The sequence below is a fragment of the Anolis sagrei genome, chromosome Y, assembly GCF_037176765.1.
Source record: "Anolis sagrei isolate rAnoSag1 chromosome Y, rAnoSag1.mat, whole genome shotgun sequence".
Lineage (NCBI taxonomy): Eukaryota > Metazoa > Chordata > Lepidosauria > Squamata > Dactyloidae > Anolis > Anolis sagrei.
This window is the reverse complement of record NC_090035.1, coordinates 52995181-53012121: the sequence shown is the minus strand read 5'-3', so window position 1 is coordinate 53012121 and position 16941 is coordinate 52995181.

Below are 16941 nucleotides of genomic sequence, written 5' to 3'. Positions count from 1 at the left end.
TCCTGCCGCAATAAAACTTATATTTCCTGACTCCGGCCAGCTTGGCCCAACACAATCTGACACACCACTGTACTTAGAAATCTGCTGTCACAAAGAAGTTACATTTCCTCACTCCGGCCAGCATGGCCCAAGGGCTCTAACCAATTCTGAAACACCACTGTACTTAGACATCTGCGTCCAAAAGAATTTATATTTCCAGATACCAGCCTCCTTGGCCCAAGGTCTCTAACCCATTTTGAAACACCACTGTACATAGAAATCTTCTTCCACAAAGAAGTTACATTTTCTCACTCCGGCCAGCTTGGCCCAAGTGCTCTAACCCATTGTACTCAGAAATCTGCTGCCACGAAGAAGTTACATTTCCTGACTTCGGCCAGCTTGGCCGAAGTGGCACAAGGGCTCTAACCCAGCTTGGCACAAGGGCTCTAACCCATTCTGAAACACCACTATACTAAGAAATCTGCTGCCACAAAGAAGTTACTTTTCCAGAATACAGCCTGCTTGGCACAAGGGCTCTAACCCATTCTGAAACACCACTGTACTTAGAAATCTCCTGCCACAATAAAACTTATATTTCCAGACTCCGGCCTCCTTGGCAAAACGGCTCGACCCCATTTTGAAACACCGTGTACTTAGAAATCTGCTGCCACAAAGAATTTACATGTCCTGACTCCGGCCAGCGTGGCCCAAGGGCTCTAACACATTCTGAAACACCACTTTACTTAGAAATCGCTGCCCCAAAGAAGTTACATTTCCTCATTCCAGCCAGCTTGGCCCAAGGGCTCTAACCCATTCTGAAATACCACTGTACTTAGAAATCTGCTGCCACAAAGAAGTTACATTTCCAGACTCCGGCCACTTTGGCCCAAGGTCTCCTACCCACTTTGAAATACAACTATACTTAGAAATCTGCTGCCAGAAAGAAGTTACATTTCATCACTCTGGAGAGCTTTGCCCAAGGGCCCTAAGCCATTGTGAAATATCACTCTATTTAGAATTCTCGTGCCGCAATAAAACTTATATTTCCAGACTCCGGCCTCCTTGGCAAAATGGCTCAACCCCATTTTGAAACACCAGTGTACTTAGAAATCCGCTGCCACAAAGAATTTACATTTCCTTACTCCGGTCAACTTGGCCCAAGGGCTCTAACCCATTCTGAAACACCACTTTACTTAGAAATCTGCTTCCACAAAGAAGTTACTTTTCCTGACTCCTGCCTGCTTGGCCAAAGTGCTATATCCCATTTTGAAACATCACTGTACTTAGAAATCTGCTGCCACAAAGAATTTACATTTCCTTACTCCGGCCAGCTTGGCCCAAGGGTTCTAACTTATTCTGAAACACAACTGTACTTAGAAAACTGCTGCCACAAAAAGTTACATTTCTTCACTCCAGCCAGCTTGGCCCAAGGGCCCTAACCCATTTTGAAAAATCTCTGTACTTAAAAATCTGCTGCTACAAAGAAGTTACATTTCCTGTGTCCGGCAAGTTTGGTCCAAGGGCTCTAACTCATTCTGAAACACGACTGTACTTAGACATCTGCTGCCACAAAGAAGTTACTTTTCCAGACTACAGCCTGCTTGTCACAAGGGCGCTAACCCATTTTGAAACACCAGTGTACTTAGAAATCCGCTGCCACAAAGAATTTACATTTCCTCATTCCAGCCAGCTTGTCCCAAGGGCTCTAAACCATTCTGAAACAGCACTATACTTAGAAATCTCCTGCCACAATAAAACTTATATTTCCAGACTTCGGCCTCCTTGGCCAAATGGTTCAACCTCATTTTGAAACACCAGTGTACTTAGAAATTTGCTGCCACAAAGAAGTTACATTTCCTGACTCCGGCGAGCTTGGCCCAAGGGCTCTAACCCATTCTGAAACACCAGTGTACTTAGACATCTGCTGCCACAAAGAAGTTACTTTTCCAGACTCCTTCCTGCTTGGCACAAGGGCTCTAACCCATTCTGAAACACCACTTTACTTAGAAATCTGCTTCCACAAAGAAGTTACATTTCTTCACTCTGGCCAGCTTGGCCCAAGTGCTCTAACCCGTTTTGAAACACCACTGTACTTAGAAATCTCCTGCCACAATAAAACTTATATTTCCAGACTTCGGCCTCCTTGGCCAAACGGTTCAACCACATTTTGAAACACCAGTGTACTTAGAAATCTTCTGCCACAAAGAATTTACATTTCCTGACTCCGGCGAGCTTGGCCCAAGGGCTCTAACCCATTCTGTAACACCACTGTACTTAGAAAACTGCTGCCACAAAAAGTTACATTCCCTCACTCCAGCCACCTTGGCCCAAGGGTTCTAACCCATTTTGAAATACCACTGCACTTAGAAATCTGCTGCCAAAAAAAGGTCACATTTCCTCACTCCGTCCAGCTTGGCCCGAGGGCTCTAAACCACTCTGAAACACCACTATATTTAGAAAACTGCTGCCACAGAAAGTTACATTTTCTGACTCTGGCCAGCTTGACCCAAGGGCTCTAACCCATTCTAAAACACAACTGTACTTAGAAATCTGCTGCCACAGAAAGTTACATTTTCTGACTCTGGCCAGCTTGACCCAAGGTCTCTAACCCATTCTAAAACACAAGTGTACTTAGAAAACTGCCCCCACAAAGTAGTTACATTTCTTCACTCCGGCCAGCTTGGCCCAAGGGCTCTATCCCTTTCTGAAACACCACTATACTTAGAAATCTGCTGCTACAAAAAGTTACAATTAGTGCCTCCCCAGCTTCTCCCATGGGCTCTAAACCATTTTGAAAAACCACTGTACTTCTGCTGCCACGAATAAGTTACATTTCCAGACTCCGGCCTGCTTGGTCCAAGGGCTCTAACCCATATGTAAACACCACTGTACTCAGAAATCTGCTGCCACAAAGAAGTTCCATTTCCTGACTTCAGCCAGCTTGGCCCAAGGGCACTAACCCATTCTGAAACACCACTATACTTAGAAATCTGCTGCCACAAAAAAGTTACATTTTCTGATGCTGGCCAGCTTGGCCCAAGGGCTCTATCCCATTTTGACACACCACTTTACTTAGAAATCCCTGGCACAAAGAAGTTACATTTCCTCATTCTGGCCAGCTTGTCCCAAGGGCTCTAAACCATTCTGAAACAGCAATATACTTAGACATCTGCTGCCACAAAGAAGTTACTCTTCCAGACTCCAGTCTGCTTGGCACAAAGGCTCTAACCCATTCTGAATAACCACAGTACTTAGAAATCTGCTGCCACAAAGAAGTTACATTTCATCACTCTGGCCAGCTTGGCCCAAGGGCTCTAACCCATTTTGAAACACCACTGTACTTAGAAATCGCTGCCACAAAGAAGTTACATTTCCTCATTCCGGCCAGCTTGTCCCAAAGGCATTAAATCTGCTGCCAATTTTTTTTACAATTTCTGACTTGGCCCAAGGTCTCTATCCCTTTTTGAAACACCACTTTACTTAGAAATCTGCTGCCACAAAAAAGTTACATTTCCTGACTCAGGCCAGCTTGGCCCAAGGGCTCTAACCCATTCTGAAACATGACTGTACTTAGAAACCTGCTGCCACAAAAAGTTATATTTCCTGACTCCGGCCAGCTTGGCCAATGGACTCTAACTCATTTTGAAACACCACTTTACTTAGACATCTGCTACCACAAAGAAGTCACTTTTCCAGACTCCGGCTTTCTTGGCAAAAGGGCTCTAACCCATTCTGAAACACCACTGTATTTAGAAATCTGCTGCCAGAAAAAAATTACATTTCATCACTCTGGAGAGCTTTGCCCAAGAGCCCTAACCCATTTTGAAACACCACTGTACTTAGAAGTCTCCTGCCACAATAAAACTTATATTTCCAGACTCCGGCCTCCATGGCAAAACGGCTCAACCCCATTTTGAAACACCACTGTACTTAGAAATCCGCTGCCACAAAGAATTTACATTTCCTGACTCTGGCCAGCTTGGCCCAAGGGCTCTAACCCATTCTGAAACACCACTTTACTTAGAAATTGCTGCGACAAAGAAGTTACATTTCCTGACACCGGCCTGCTTGACCAAAGGGCTATATCCCATTCTGAAACACCACTGTACTTAGAAATCTGCTGCCACAAAGAATTTACATTTCCTGACTCCGGCCAGCTTGGCCCAACACAATCTGACACACCACTGTACTTAGAAATCTACTGTCACAAAGAAGTTACATTTCCTTGGCCCAAGGGCTCTAACCAATTCTGAAACACCACTGTACTTAGACATCTGTGTCCACAAAGAATTTATATTTCCAGATTCCAGCCTCCTTGGCCCAAGGTCTCTAACCCATTTTGAAACACCACTGTACATAGAAATCTGCTTCCACAAAAAAGTTACATTTCCTCACTCCGGCCAGCTTGGCCCAAGTGCTCTAACCCATTCTGAAACAAAACTGTACTTAGAAAACTGCTGCAACAAAGAAGTTACATTTCCAGACTCCGGCCTGCTTGGCCAAAGGTTGCTAACCCATTCTGAAACACCACTTTACTTAGACATCTGCTGCCACAAAGAAGTTACATTTCATCACTCTGGAGAGCTTTGCCCAAGGGCCCTAACCCATTGTGAAATATCACTGTACTTAGAAAAATTCTGCCACAAAGAAGTCAAATGTCCTCACTCTGGGCAGCGTGGCTCAAGGGCTATAACCCATTCTGAAACTGTAGTTAGACATCTGCGGCCACAAAGAAATTACATTTCCTGACTCCGGACAGCTTGTCTAAGGGCTCTAAACGATTCTGACCCACCACTGTACTTAGACATCTGCTTCCACAAAGAAGTTACATTTCCTCACTCCTGCCAGCTTGGCCGAAGGGCTCTTACCCCTTTTGAAACACCACTGTTACATTTCCAGACTCCGGTCTGCTTGGCCAAAGGTCGCTAACCCATTTTGAAACACCAGTGTACTTAGACATCTGCTGCCACAAAGAAGTTACATTTCCAGACTCCGGCCTGCTTGGCCAAAGGTCGCTAACCCATTTTGAAACACCACTGTACTTAGAAATCTTCTGCCACAAAGAAGATAAATGTCCTCACTCCGGCCAGCTTGGTTCAAGGGTTGTAACCCATTCTGAAACACCACTGTATTCAGAAATCTGTTTCCACAAAGAAGTTACATTTCCTGACTCCGGACAGCTTGTCCAAGGGCTCTAACCCATTCTGACACACCACTGTACTTAGACATCTGCTGCCACAAAGAAGTTGCATTTCCTCACTCTGGCTAGCTGCGCCCAAGGGCTCTAACCCATTCTGAAACACAACTGTACACAAAGAAGTTACATTTCCAAACGCCGGCCTGCTTGGCACAAGGTCTCTAACCCATTTTGAAACACCACGGTAATTAGAAATCTTCTGCCACAAAGAAGTTATATGTCCTCACTCCGGCCAGCTTGGCTCAAGGGCTGTATTTTGAAAAAAGACTGTATTAAGAAATCTGCTTCCACAAAGAAGTTACATTTCCTCACTCCGGCCAGCTTGGCCCAAGGGCTCTAACCCAGTCTGAAACACCACTGTGCGTAGAAATCTGCTGCCACAAAGAATTTACATTTCCTGACTCCGGCCAGCTTGGCCCAAGGGCTCTAACCCATTCTGAAACACCACTGTACTTAGACATCTGCTGCCACAAAGAAGTTACATTTCCAGACTCCGGCCTTTTTGGCCCAAGGGCTCTAACCCATTCTGAAACACAACTGTACTTAGAAATCTGCTGCCACAAAGCAGTTACATTTCCTCACTCCGGCCAGCTTGGCCCAAGGGCTCTAACCTATTTTCAAACACTACGGTACTTAGAAATCTGCTGCCAGAAAGAAGTTACATTTCCTGACTCCGGCCTGTTTAGCCCAAGGTCTCTCACCCATATTGAAACACCACTGTACTTAGACGTCTGCTTCCACAAAGAAGTTACATTTCCTCACTCCTGCCAGCTTGGCCGAAGAGCTCTTACCCGTTTTGAAACACCACTGTTACATTTCCAGACTCCGGTCTGCTTGGCCCAGGTGCTCTAACCACTCTACATAGAAATCTGCTGCCATATAGAAGTTTCATTTGCTGACTCCGGCCAGTTTGGCTCAAGGGCTCTAAAGTGAAATACAACTGTACTTAGAAATCTGCTTCCACAAAGAAGTTACATTTGCTGGCTCCGGCCAGTTTGGCGAAAGGGGTCTAACACTGTACTTAGAAATCTGCTACCACAAAAAAGTTACATTTCCTGACTCCGGTCTGCTTGGCCCAGGTGCTCTAAACCACTCTACATAGAAATCTGCTTCCACAAAGAAGTCACATTTGCTGACTCCAGCCAGCTTGGCCAAAGGGATCTAAGCCATTTTGAAGCACTAATGTACTTAGAAATCTGCTGCCACAAAGAATTAATGTTTCCTGACTCTGGCAAGTTTGGTCCAAGGGCTCTAACCCATTCTGAAACACGACTGTACTTAGACATCTGCTGCCACAAAGAAGTTATATTTCATCACTCCAGCCACCATGGCCAACGGGCTCTAACCCATTTTGAAACACCACTGTACTTAAAATCTGCTGTCACAATGAAACTTATATTTCCAGACTCCGGCCTCCTTGGCCAAACGGCTCAACCCCATTTTGAAACACCAGTGTACATAGAAATCACCTGCCAAAAAGAAGTTACATTTTCTGACTACGGCCAGTTTGGCCAAAGGGCTCTAACCCATTTTGAAACACCACTGTACTTAGAAATCTGCTGCCACAACGAAGTTAAATTTCCTGACTCCGGCCTGCTTGGCCAAAGGGCAAGATCCCATTCTAAAAAACCACTGTAGTTAGAAATCTGCTGCCAGAAAGAATTTACATTTCCTGACTCCGGCCAGCTTGGCCCAAGAGCTCTAACCCATTCTGAAACACAACTGTACTTAGAAAACTGCTGTCACAAAGAAGTTACATTTCCAGACTCCGGCCTGCTTGGCCAATGGTCGCTAACCCAGTCTGAAACACCACTGTACTTAGACATCTGCTGCCACAAAGAAATTACATTTCCAGACTCCGGTCTGTTTGGCCCAAGGGCTCTAACCGATTCGAAGGGCTTTAAACCATTCTGAAACACCACTGTACTTAGAAATCTTCTGCCACCACTGTACTTAGACATCTGCTGCCACAAAGAAGTTACATTTCCTCACTCCGGCCAGCTTGGCCAAATATCGCTAACCCATTTTGAAACACCACTGTACTTAGAAATCTTCTGCCACAAAGAAGTTACATTTCCAGACTCCGGCCTGCTTGGGCAAAGGTCGCTAACCAATTTTGAAACACCAGTGTACTTAGACATCTGCTCCCACAAAGAAGTTACGTTTCCAGACTCCGGCCTGCTTGGTCAAACGTCGCTAACCCATTTGGAAACACCACTGTACTTAGAAATCTTCTGCCACAAAGAAGTTAAATGTCCTCAGTCAGGCCAGCTTGGCTCAAGGGCTATAACCCATTCTGAAATACCACTGTACTTAGACATCTGCGGCCACAAAGAAGCTACATTTCCAGATTCCAGCCTACTTGGCCCAGGTCTCTAACATATTTTGAAACACCAATGTACATAGAAATCTGCTGCCACGAAGAAGTAAAATTTCCTCACTCCGGCCAGCTTGGCCCAAGGGATCTAACCCAATCTGAAACAACACAGTACTTGGCCAAAGGCCTCTAACCCATTTAGAAACACCACTGTACTTAGAATTCTGCTGCCACAAAGAACTTACATTTCCTGACACCGGCCAGCTTGGCCCAAGGGCTCTAACCCATTCTGAAACACTACTTTGCTGCCAAAAGGAAGTTACATTTCCTCACTCCGGTCAACTTGGCCAAAGGGCTCCAACCCATTCTGAAACACCACTGTACTGAAAATCTGCTTTCACAAAAAAGTTATAATTGCTGACTCTGGCCAGTTTGGCCAAAGGGCTCTTACCCATTTTGAAACACCACTGTACTTAGAAATCTGCTGCCACAAAGAAGTTACATTTCCTGACTCCTGCCTGCTTGGCCAAAGGGCTATATCCCATTTTGAAACACCACTGTACTTAGAAATCTGCTGCCATAAAGAAGTTACATTTCCTGACTCAGGCCAGCTTGGCACAAGGGCTCTAACCATTTCTGAAGCACAACAGTACTGAGAAAACTGCTGCCACAAAAAGTTACATTCCCTCACTCCGGACTGCTTGGCACATTTTGAAACCCATTTTGAAACCCCACTTTACTTAGAGATCTGTTCCGACAAAGAAGTTACATTTCCTCACTCCGGCCAGCTTGGCCCAAGGGCTCTCAAACATTCTGACACACCACTATATTTAGAAATCTGTTGGCAAAAAAAGTTACATTTTCTGACTCTGGCCAGCTTGGCACAAGGGCTCTATCCCATTTTGAAACACCACTTTACTTAGAAAAGTGCTGCCACAAAGAAGTTACATTTCCTGACTCCGGCAAGCTTGGCCCAATAGCTATAACCCATTCTGAAACATGACTGTACTTAGACATCTGCTGCCATAAAGAAGTTATATTTCAAACTCCAGCCAACGTGGCCAACGGGCTCTAACCCATTTTGAAACACCACTGTACTTAGAAATCTGCTGCCACAATGAAACTTATATTTCCAGACTCCGGCCTCCTTGGCCAAATGGCTCAACCCCATTTTGAAACACCAGTGTACTTAGAAATCACCTGCCAAAAAGAAGTTACATTTTCTGACTACGGCCAGCTTGGCCAAAGGGCTCTAACCCATTTTGAAACACCACTGTACTTAGAAATCTGCTGCCACAAAGAAGTTAAATTTCCTGACTCCGGCCTGCTTGGCCAAAGGGCAATATCCCATTCTGAAACACCACTGTACTTAGAAATCTGCTGCCACAAAGTATTTACATTTCCTGACTCCGGCCAGCTTGGCCCAAGTGCTCTAACCCACTCTGAAACACAACTGTAATTAGAAAACTGCTGCTACAAAAATTTACATTTCCTCACTCCGGCCAGCTTGGCCCAAGGGCTCTAACCTATTCTGAAACACCACTATACTTAGAAATCTGCTGCCACAAAAAGTTACATTTAATGCCTCTGGCCAGCTTGGCCCAAGGGCTTTAAACCATTCTGAAACACCACTGAACTTAGAAATTTGCTGCCACAAAGAATTTATATTTCCTCACTCCGGCCAGCTTTGGCCAAGGGCTCTAAGATTCTGAAACACAACTGTACTTAGAAATCTGCTTCCACAAAGAAGTTACATTTGTTGACTCTGGCAAGTTTGGCCAAAGCGCTCTAACCCATTCTGAAACACGACTGTAGTTAGACATCTGCTGCCACAAAGAAGTTACTTTTCCAGACTCCGACCTGCTTGGCACAAGGGCTCTAACCTATACTGAAACACCACTGTACGTAAAATCTGCTGTCAGAAAGAAGTTATACTTCATCACTCGAACCAACGTAGGCAACGGGCTCTAACGCATTTTGAAACACCACTGTACTTAGAAATCTGCTGCCACAATGAAACTTATATTTCCAGACTCCGGCCTCCTTGGCCAAACGGCTCAACCCCATTTTGAAACACCAGTGTACTTAGAAATCAGCTGCCTAAAAGAAGTTACATTTTCTGACTACGCCCAGCTTGGCCAAAGGGCTCTAACCCATTTTGAAACACCACTGTACTTAGAAATCTGCTGCCACAATGAATTTACAATTCCTAACTCCGGCCAGCTTGGCCCAAGGGCTGTAACCCATTCTGAAACACAACTGTACTGAGAAAACTGCTGCCACAAAAAGTTACATTCCCTCACTCCTGGCAGCTTGGAACAAGGACTCTAACCCATTTTGAAACACCACTTTACTTAGAAATCTGCTCCCAAAAAGAAGTTACATTTCCTCACTCCGGCCAGCTTGGCCCAAGGGCTCTAAAGCATTCTGAAACACCACTATATATAGAAATATGCTGCCACAAATAAGTTACATTTTCTGACTCCGGCCAGCTTGGCCCAAGGGCTCTAACCCATTCTGAAACACCACTGTACTTAGAAATCTGCTGCCACAAAGAAGTTACATTTCCTGACTCCGGCCAGCTTTCCCCAAGGCACTAACCCATTCTGAAACACATACTGTACTTAGAAATCTGCTGCCACAAAGAAGTTACATTTCCAGATTCCGGCCTGCTTGGCCCAAGGTCTCTAACCCATTCTGAAACACAACTGTACTTAGAAATCTGCTGCTACAAAAAGTTACATTTCCTCACTCCGGCCAGCTTGGCCCAAGGGCTCTAACCTATTCTGAAACACCACTATACTTAGACATCTGCTGCCACAAAGAAGTTACATTTCATCACTCTGGAGAGCTTTGCCCAAGGGCCCTAACCCATTGTGAAATATCACTGTACTTAGAAAAATTCTGCCACAAAGAAGTCAAATGTCCTCACTCTGGGCAGCGTGGCTCAAGGGCTATAACCCATTCTGAAACTGTAGTTAGACATCTGCGGCCACAAAGAAATTACATTTCCTGACTCCGGACAGCTTGTCTAAGGGCTCTAAACGATTCTGACCCACCACTGTACTTAGACATCTGCTTCCACAAAGAAGTTACATTTCCTCACTCCTGCCAGCTTGGCCGAAGGGCTCTTACCCCTTTTGAAACACCACTGTTACATTTCCAGACTCCGGTCTGCTTGGCCAAAGGTCGCTAACCCATTTTGAAACACCAGTGTACTTAGACATCTGCTGCCACAAAGAAGTTACATTTCCAGACTCCGGCCTGCTTGGCCAAAGGTCGCTAACCCATTTTGAAACACCACTGTACTTAGAAATCTTCTGCCACAAAGAAGATAAATGTCCTCACTCCGGCCAGCTTGGTTCAAGGGTTGTAACCCATTCTGAAACACCACTGTATTCAGAAATCTGTTTCCACAAAGAAGTTACATTTCCTGACTCCGGACAGCTTGTCCAAGGGCTCTAACCCATTCTGACACACCACTGTACTTAGACATCTGCTGCCACAAAGAAGTTGCATTTCCTCACTCTGGCTAGCTGCGCCCAAGGGCTCTAACCCATTCTGAAACACAACTGTACACAAAGAAGTTACATTTCCAAACGCCGGCCTGCTTGGCACAAGGTCTCTAACCCATTTTGAAACACCACGGTAATTAGAAATCTTCTGCCACAAAGAAGTTATATGTCCTCACTCCGGCCAGCTTGGCTCAAGGGCTGTATTTTGAAAAAAGACTGTATTAAGAAATCTGCTTCCACAAAGAAGTTACATTTCCTCACTCCGGCCAGCTTGGCCCAAGGGCTCTAACCCAGTCTGAAACACCACTGTGCGTAGAAATCTGCTGCCACAAAGAATTTACATTTCCTGACTCCGGCCAGCTTGGCCCAAGGGCTCTAACCCATTCTGAAACACCACTGTACTTAGACATCTGCTGCCACAAAGAAGTTACATTTCCAGACTCCGGCCTTTTTGGCCCAAGGGCTCTAACCCATTCTGAAACACAACTGTACTTAGAAATCTGCTGCCACAAAGCAGTTACATTTCCTCACTCCGGCCAGCTTGGCCCAAGGGCTCTAACCTATTTTCAAACACTACGGTACTTAGAAATCTGCTGCCAGAAAGAAGTTACATTTCCTGACTCCGGCCTGTTTAGCCCAAGGTCTCTCACCCATATTGAAACACCACTGTACTTAGACGTCTGCTTCCACAAAGAAGTTACATTTCCTCACTCCTGCCAGCTTGGCCGAAGAGCTCTTACCCGTTTTGAAACACCACTGTTACATTTCCAGACTCCGGTCTGCTTGGCCCAGGTGCTCTAACCACTCTACATAGAAATCTGCTGCCATATAGAAGTTTCATTTGCTGACTCCGGCCAGTTTGGCTCAAGGGCTCTAAAGTGAAATACAACTGTACTTAGAAATCTGCTTCCACAAAGAAGTTACATTTGCTGGCTCCGGCCAGTTTGGCGAAAGGGGTCTAACACTGTACTTAGAAATCTGCTACCACAAAAAAGTTACATTTCCTGACTCCGGTCTGCTTGGCCCAGGTGCTCTAAACCACTCTACATAGAAATCTGCTTCCACAAAGAAGTCACATTTGCTGACTCCAGCCAGCTTGGCCAAAGGGATCTAAGCCATTTTGAAGCACTAATGTACTTAGAAATCTGCTGCCACAAAGAATTAATGTTTCCTGACTCTGGCAAGTTTGGTCCAAGGGCTCTAACCCATTCTGAAACACGACTGTACTTAGACATCTGCTGCCACAAAGAAGTTATATTTCATCACTCCAGCCACCATGGCCAACGGGCTCTAACCCATTTTGAAACACCACTGTACTTAAAATCTGCTGTCACAATGAAACTTATATTTCCAGACTCCGGCCTCCTTGGCCAAACGGCTCAACCCCATTTTGAAACACCAGTGTACATAGAAATCACCTGCCAAAAAGAAGTTACATTTTCTGACTACGGCCAGTTTGGCCAAAGGGCTCTAACCCATTTTGAAACACCACTGTACTTAGAAATCTGCTGCCACAACGAAGTTAAATTTCCTGACTCCGGCCTGCTTGGCCAAAGGGCAAGATCCCATTCTAAAAAACCACTGTAGTTAGAAATCTGCTGCCAGAAAGAATTTACATTTCCTGACTCCGGCCAGCTTGGCCCAAGAGCTCTAACCCATTCTGAAACACAACTGTACTTAGAAAACTGCTGTCACAAAGAAGTTACATTTCCAGACTCCGGCCTGCTTGGCCAATGGTCGCTAACCCAGTCTGAAACACCACTGTACTTAGACATCTGCTGCCACAAAGAAATTACATTTCCAGACTCCGGTCTGTTTGGCCCAAGGGCTCTAACCGATTCGAAGTGCTTTAAACCATTCTGAAACACCACTGTACTTAGAAATCTTCTGCCACCACTGTACTTAGACATCTGCTGCCACAAAGAAGTTACATTTCCTCACTCCGGCCAGCTTGGCCAAATATCGCTAACCCATTTTGAAACACCACTGTACTTAGAAATCTTCTGCCACAAAGAAGTTACATTTCCAGACTCCGGCCTGCTTGGGCAAAGGTCGCTAACCAATTTTGAAACACCAGTGTACTTAGACATCTGCTCCCACAAAGAAGTTACATTTCCAGACTCCGGCCTGCTTGGTCAAACGTCGCTAACCCATTTGGAAACACCACTGTACTTAGAAATCTTCTGCCACAAAGAAGTTAAATGTCCTCAGTCAGGCCAGCTTGGCTCAAGGGCTATAACCCATTCTGAAATACCACTGTACTTAGACATCTGCGGCCACAAAGAAGCTACATTTCCAGATTCCAGCCTACTTGGCCCAGGTCTCTAACATATTTTGAAACACCAATGTACATAGAAATCTGCTGCCACGAAGAAGTAAAATTTCCTCACTCCGGCCAGCTTGGCCCAAGGGATCTAACCCAATCTGAAACAACACAGTACTTGGCCAAAGGCCTCTAACCCATTTAGAAACACCACTGTACTTAGAATTCTGCTGCCACAAAGAACTTACATTTCCTGACACCGGCCAGCTTGGCCCAAGGGCTCTAACCCATTCTGAAACACTACTTTGCTGCCAAAAGGAAGTTACATTTCCTCACTCCGGTCAACTTGGCCAAAGGGCTCCAACCCATTCTGAAACACCACTGTACTGAAAATCTGCTTTCACAAAAAAGTTATAATTGCTGACTCTGGCCAGTTTGGCCAAAGGGCTCTTACCCATTTTGAAACACCACTGTACTTAGAAATCTGCTGCCACAAAGAACTTACATTTCCTGACTCCTGCCTGCTTGGCCAAAGGGCTATATCCCATTTTGAAACACCACTGTACTTAGAAATCTGCTGCCATAAAGAAGTTACATTTCCTGACTCAGGCCAGCTTGGCCCAAGGGCTCTAACCCATTCTGAAACACTACTTTGCTGCCAAAAGGAAGTTACATTTCCTCACTCCGGTCAACTTGGCCAAAGGGCTCCAACCCATTCTGAAACACCACTGTACTGAAAATCTGCTTTCACAAAAAAGTTATAATTGCTGACTCTGGCCAGTTTGGCCAAAGGGCTCTTACCCATTTTGAAACACCACTGTACTTAGAAATCTGCTGCCACAAAGAAGTTACATTTCCTGACTCCTGCCTGCTTGGCCAAAGGGCTATATCCCATTTTGAAACACCACTGTACTTAGAAATCTGCTGCCATAAAGAAGTTACATTTCCTGACTCAGGCCAGCTTGGCACAAGGGCTCTAACCCATTCTGAAGCACAACAGTACTGAGAAAACTGCTGCCACAAAAAGTTACATTCCCTCACTCCGAACTGCTTGGCACATTTTGAAACCCATTTTGAAACCCCACTTTACTTAGAGATCTGTTCCGACAAAGAAGTTACATTTCCTCACTCCGGCCAGCTTGGCCCAAGGGCTCTCAAACATTCTGACACACCACTATATTTAGAAATCTGTTGGCAAAAAAAGTTACATTTTCTGACTCTGGCCAGCTTGGCACAAGGGCTCTATCCCATTTTGAAACACCACTTTACTTAGAAAACTGCTGCCACAAAGAAGTTACATTTCCTGACTTTGGCAAGCTTGGCCCAATAGCTATAACCCATTCTGAAACATGACTGTACTTAGACATCTGCTGCCATAAAGAAGTTATATTTCATCACTCCAGCCAACGTGGCCAACGGGCTCTAACCCATTTTGAAACACCACTGTACTTAGAAATCTGCTGCCACAATGAAACTTATATTTCCAGACTCCGGCCTCCTTGGCCAAATGGCTCAACCCCATTTTGAAACACCAGTGTACTTAGAAATCACCTGCCAAAAAGAAGTTACATTTTCTGACTACGGCCAGCTTGGCCAAAGGGCTCTAACCCATTTTGAAACACCACTGTACTTAGAAATCTGCTGCCACAAAGAAGTTAAATTTCCTGACTCCGGCCTGCTTGGCCAAAGGGCAATATCCCATTCTGAAACACCACTGTACTTAGAAATCTGCTGCCACAAAGTATTTACATTTCCTGACTCCGGCCAGCTTGGCCCAAGTGCTCTAACCCACTCTGAAACACAACTGTAATTAGAAAACTGCTGCTACAAAAAGTTACATTTCCTCACTCCGGCCAGCTTGGCCCGAGGGCTCTAACCCATTCTGAAACACCACTATACTTAGAAATCTGCTGCCACAAAAAGTTACATTTAATGCCTCTGGCCAGATTGGCCCAAGGGCTTTAAACCATTCTGAAACACCACTATACTTAGAAATCTTCTGCCAGAAAGAATTTACATTTCCTGACTCCGGCCAGCTTGGCCCAAGTGCTCTAACCCATTCTGAAACACAACTGTAATAAGAAAACTGCTGCTACAAAAAGTTACACTTCCTCACTCCGGCCAGCTTGGCCCAAGGGCTCTAACCTATTCTGAAACACCACTATACTTAGAAATCTGCTGCCACAAAAAGTTACATTTAATGCCTCTGGCCAGCTTGGCCCAAGGGCTTTAAACCATTCTGAAACACCACTGAACTTAGAAATTTGCTGCCACAAAGAATTTACATTTCCTCACTCTGGCCAGCTTTGGCCAAGGGCTCTAAGATTCTGAAACACAACTGTACTTAGAAATCTGCGTCCACAAAGAAGTTACATTTGTTGACTCTGGCAAGTTTGGCCAAAGCGCTCTAACCCATTCTGAAACACGACTGTACTTAGACATCTGCTGCCACAAAGAAGTTACTTTTCCAGACTCCGACCTGCTTGGCACAAGGGCTCTAACCTATACTGAAACACCACTGTACGTAGAAATCTGCTGTCAGAAGGAAGTTATACTTCATCACTCGAACCAACGTAGGCAACGGGCTCTAACGCATTTTGAAACACCACTGTACTTAGAAATCTGCTGCCACAATGAAACTTATATTTCCAGGCTCCGGCCTCCTTGGCCAAACGGCTCAACCCCATTTTGAAACACCACTGTACTTAGAAATCTGCTGCCACAATGAATTTACAATTCCTAACTCCGGCCAGCTTGGCCCAAGGTCTCTAACCCATTCTGAAACACAACTGTACTTAGAAATCTGCTGCTACAAAAAGTTACATTTCCTCACTCCGGCCAGCTTGGCCCAAGGGCTCTAACCTATTCTGAAACACCACTATACTTAGAAATCTGCTGCCACAAATTTACATTTAATGCCTCTGGCCAGCTTGGCCCAAGGGCTTTAAACCATTCTGAAACAGCACTGAACTTAGAAATTTGCTGCCACAAAGAATTTACATTTCCTCACTCCGGCCAGCTTTGGCCAAGGGCTCTAAGATTCTGAAACACAACTGTACTTAGAAATCTGCGTCCACAAAGAAGTTACATTTGTTAACTCCGGCAAGTTTGGCCAAAGCGCTCTAACCCATTCTGAAACACGACTGTACTTAGACATCTGCTGCCACAAAGAAGTTACTTTTCCAGACTCCGACCTGCTTGGCACAAGGGCTCTAACCTATACTGAAACACCACTGTACGTAGAAATCTGCTGTCAGAAAGAAGTTATACTTCATCACTCGAACCAACGTAGGCAACGGGCTCTAACGCATTTTGAAACACCACTGTACTTAGAAATCCGCTGCCAGAATGAAACTTATATTTCCAGGCTCCGGCCTCCTTGGCCAAACGGCTCAACCCCATTTTGAAACACCAGTGTACTTAGAAATCAGCTGCCTAAAAGAAGTTACATTTTCTGACTACGCCCAGCTTGGCCAAAGGGCTCTAACCCATTTTGAAACACCACTGTACTTAGAAATCTGCTGCCACAATGAATTTACAATTCCTAACTCCGGCCAGCTTGGCCCAAGGGCTGTAACCCATTCTGAAACACAACTGTACTGAGAAAACTGCTGCCACAAAAAGTTACATTCCCTCACATCTGGCAGCTTGGAACAAGGACTCTAACCCA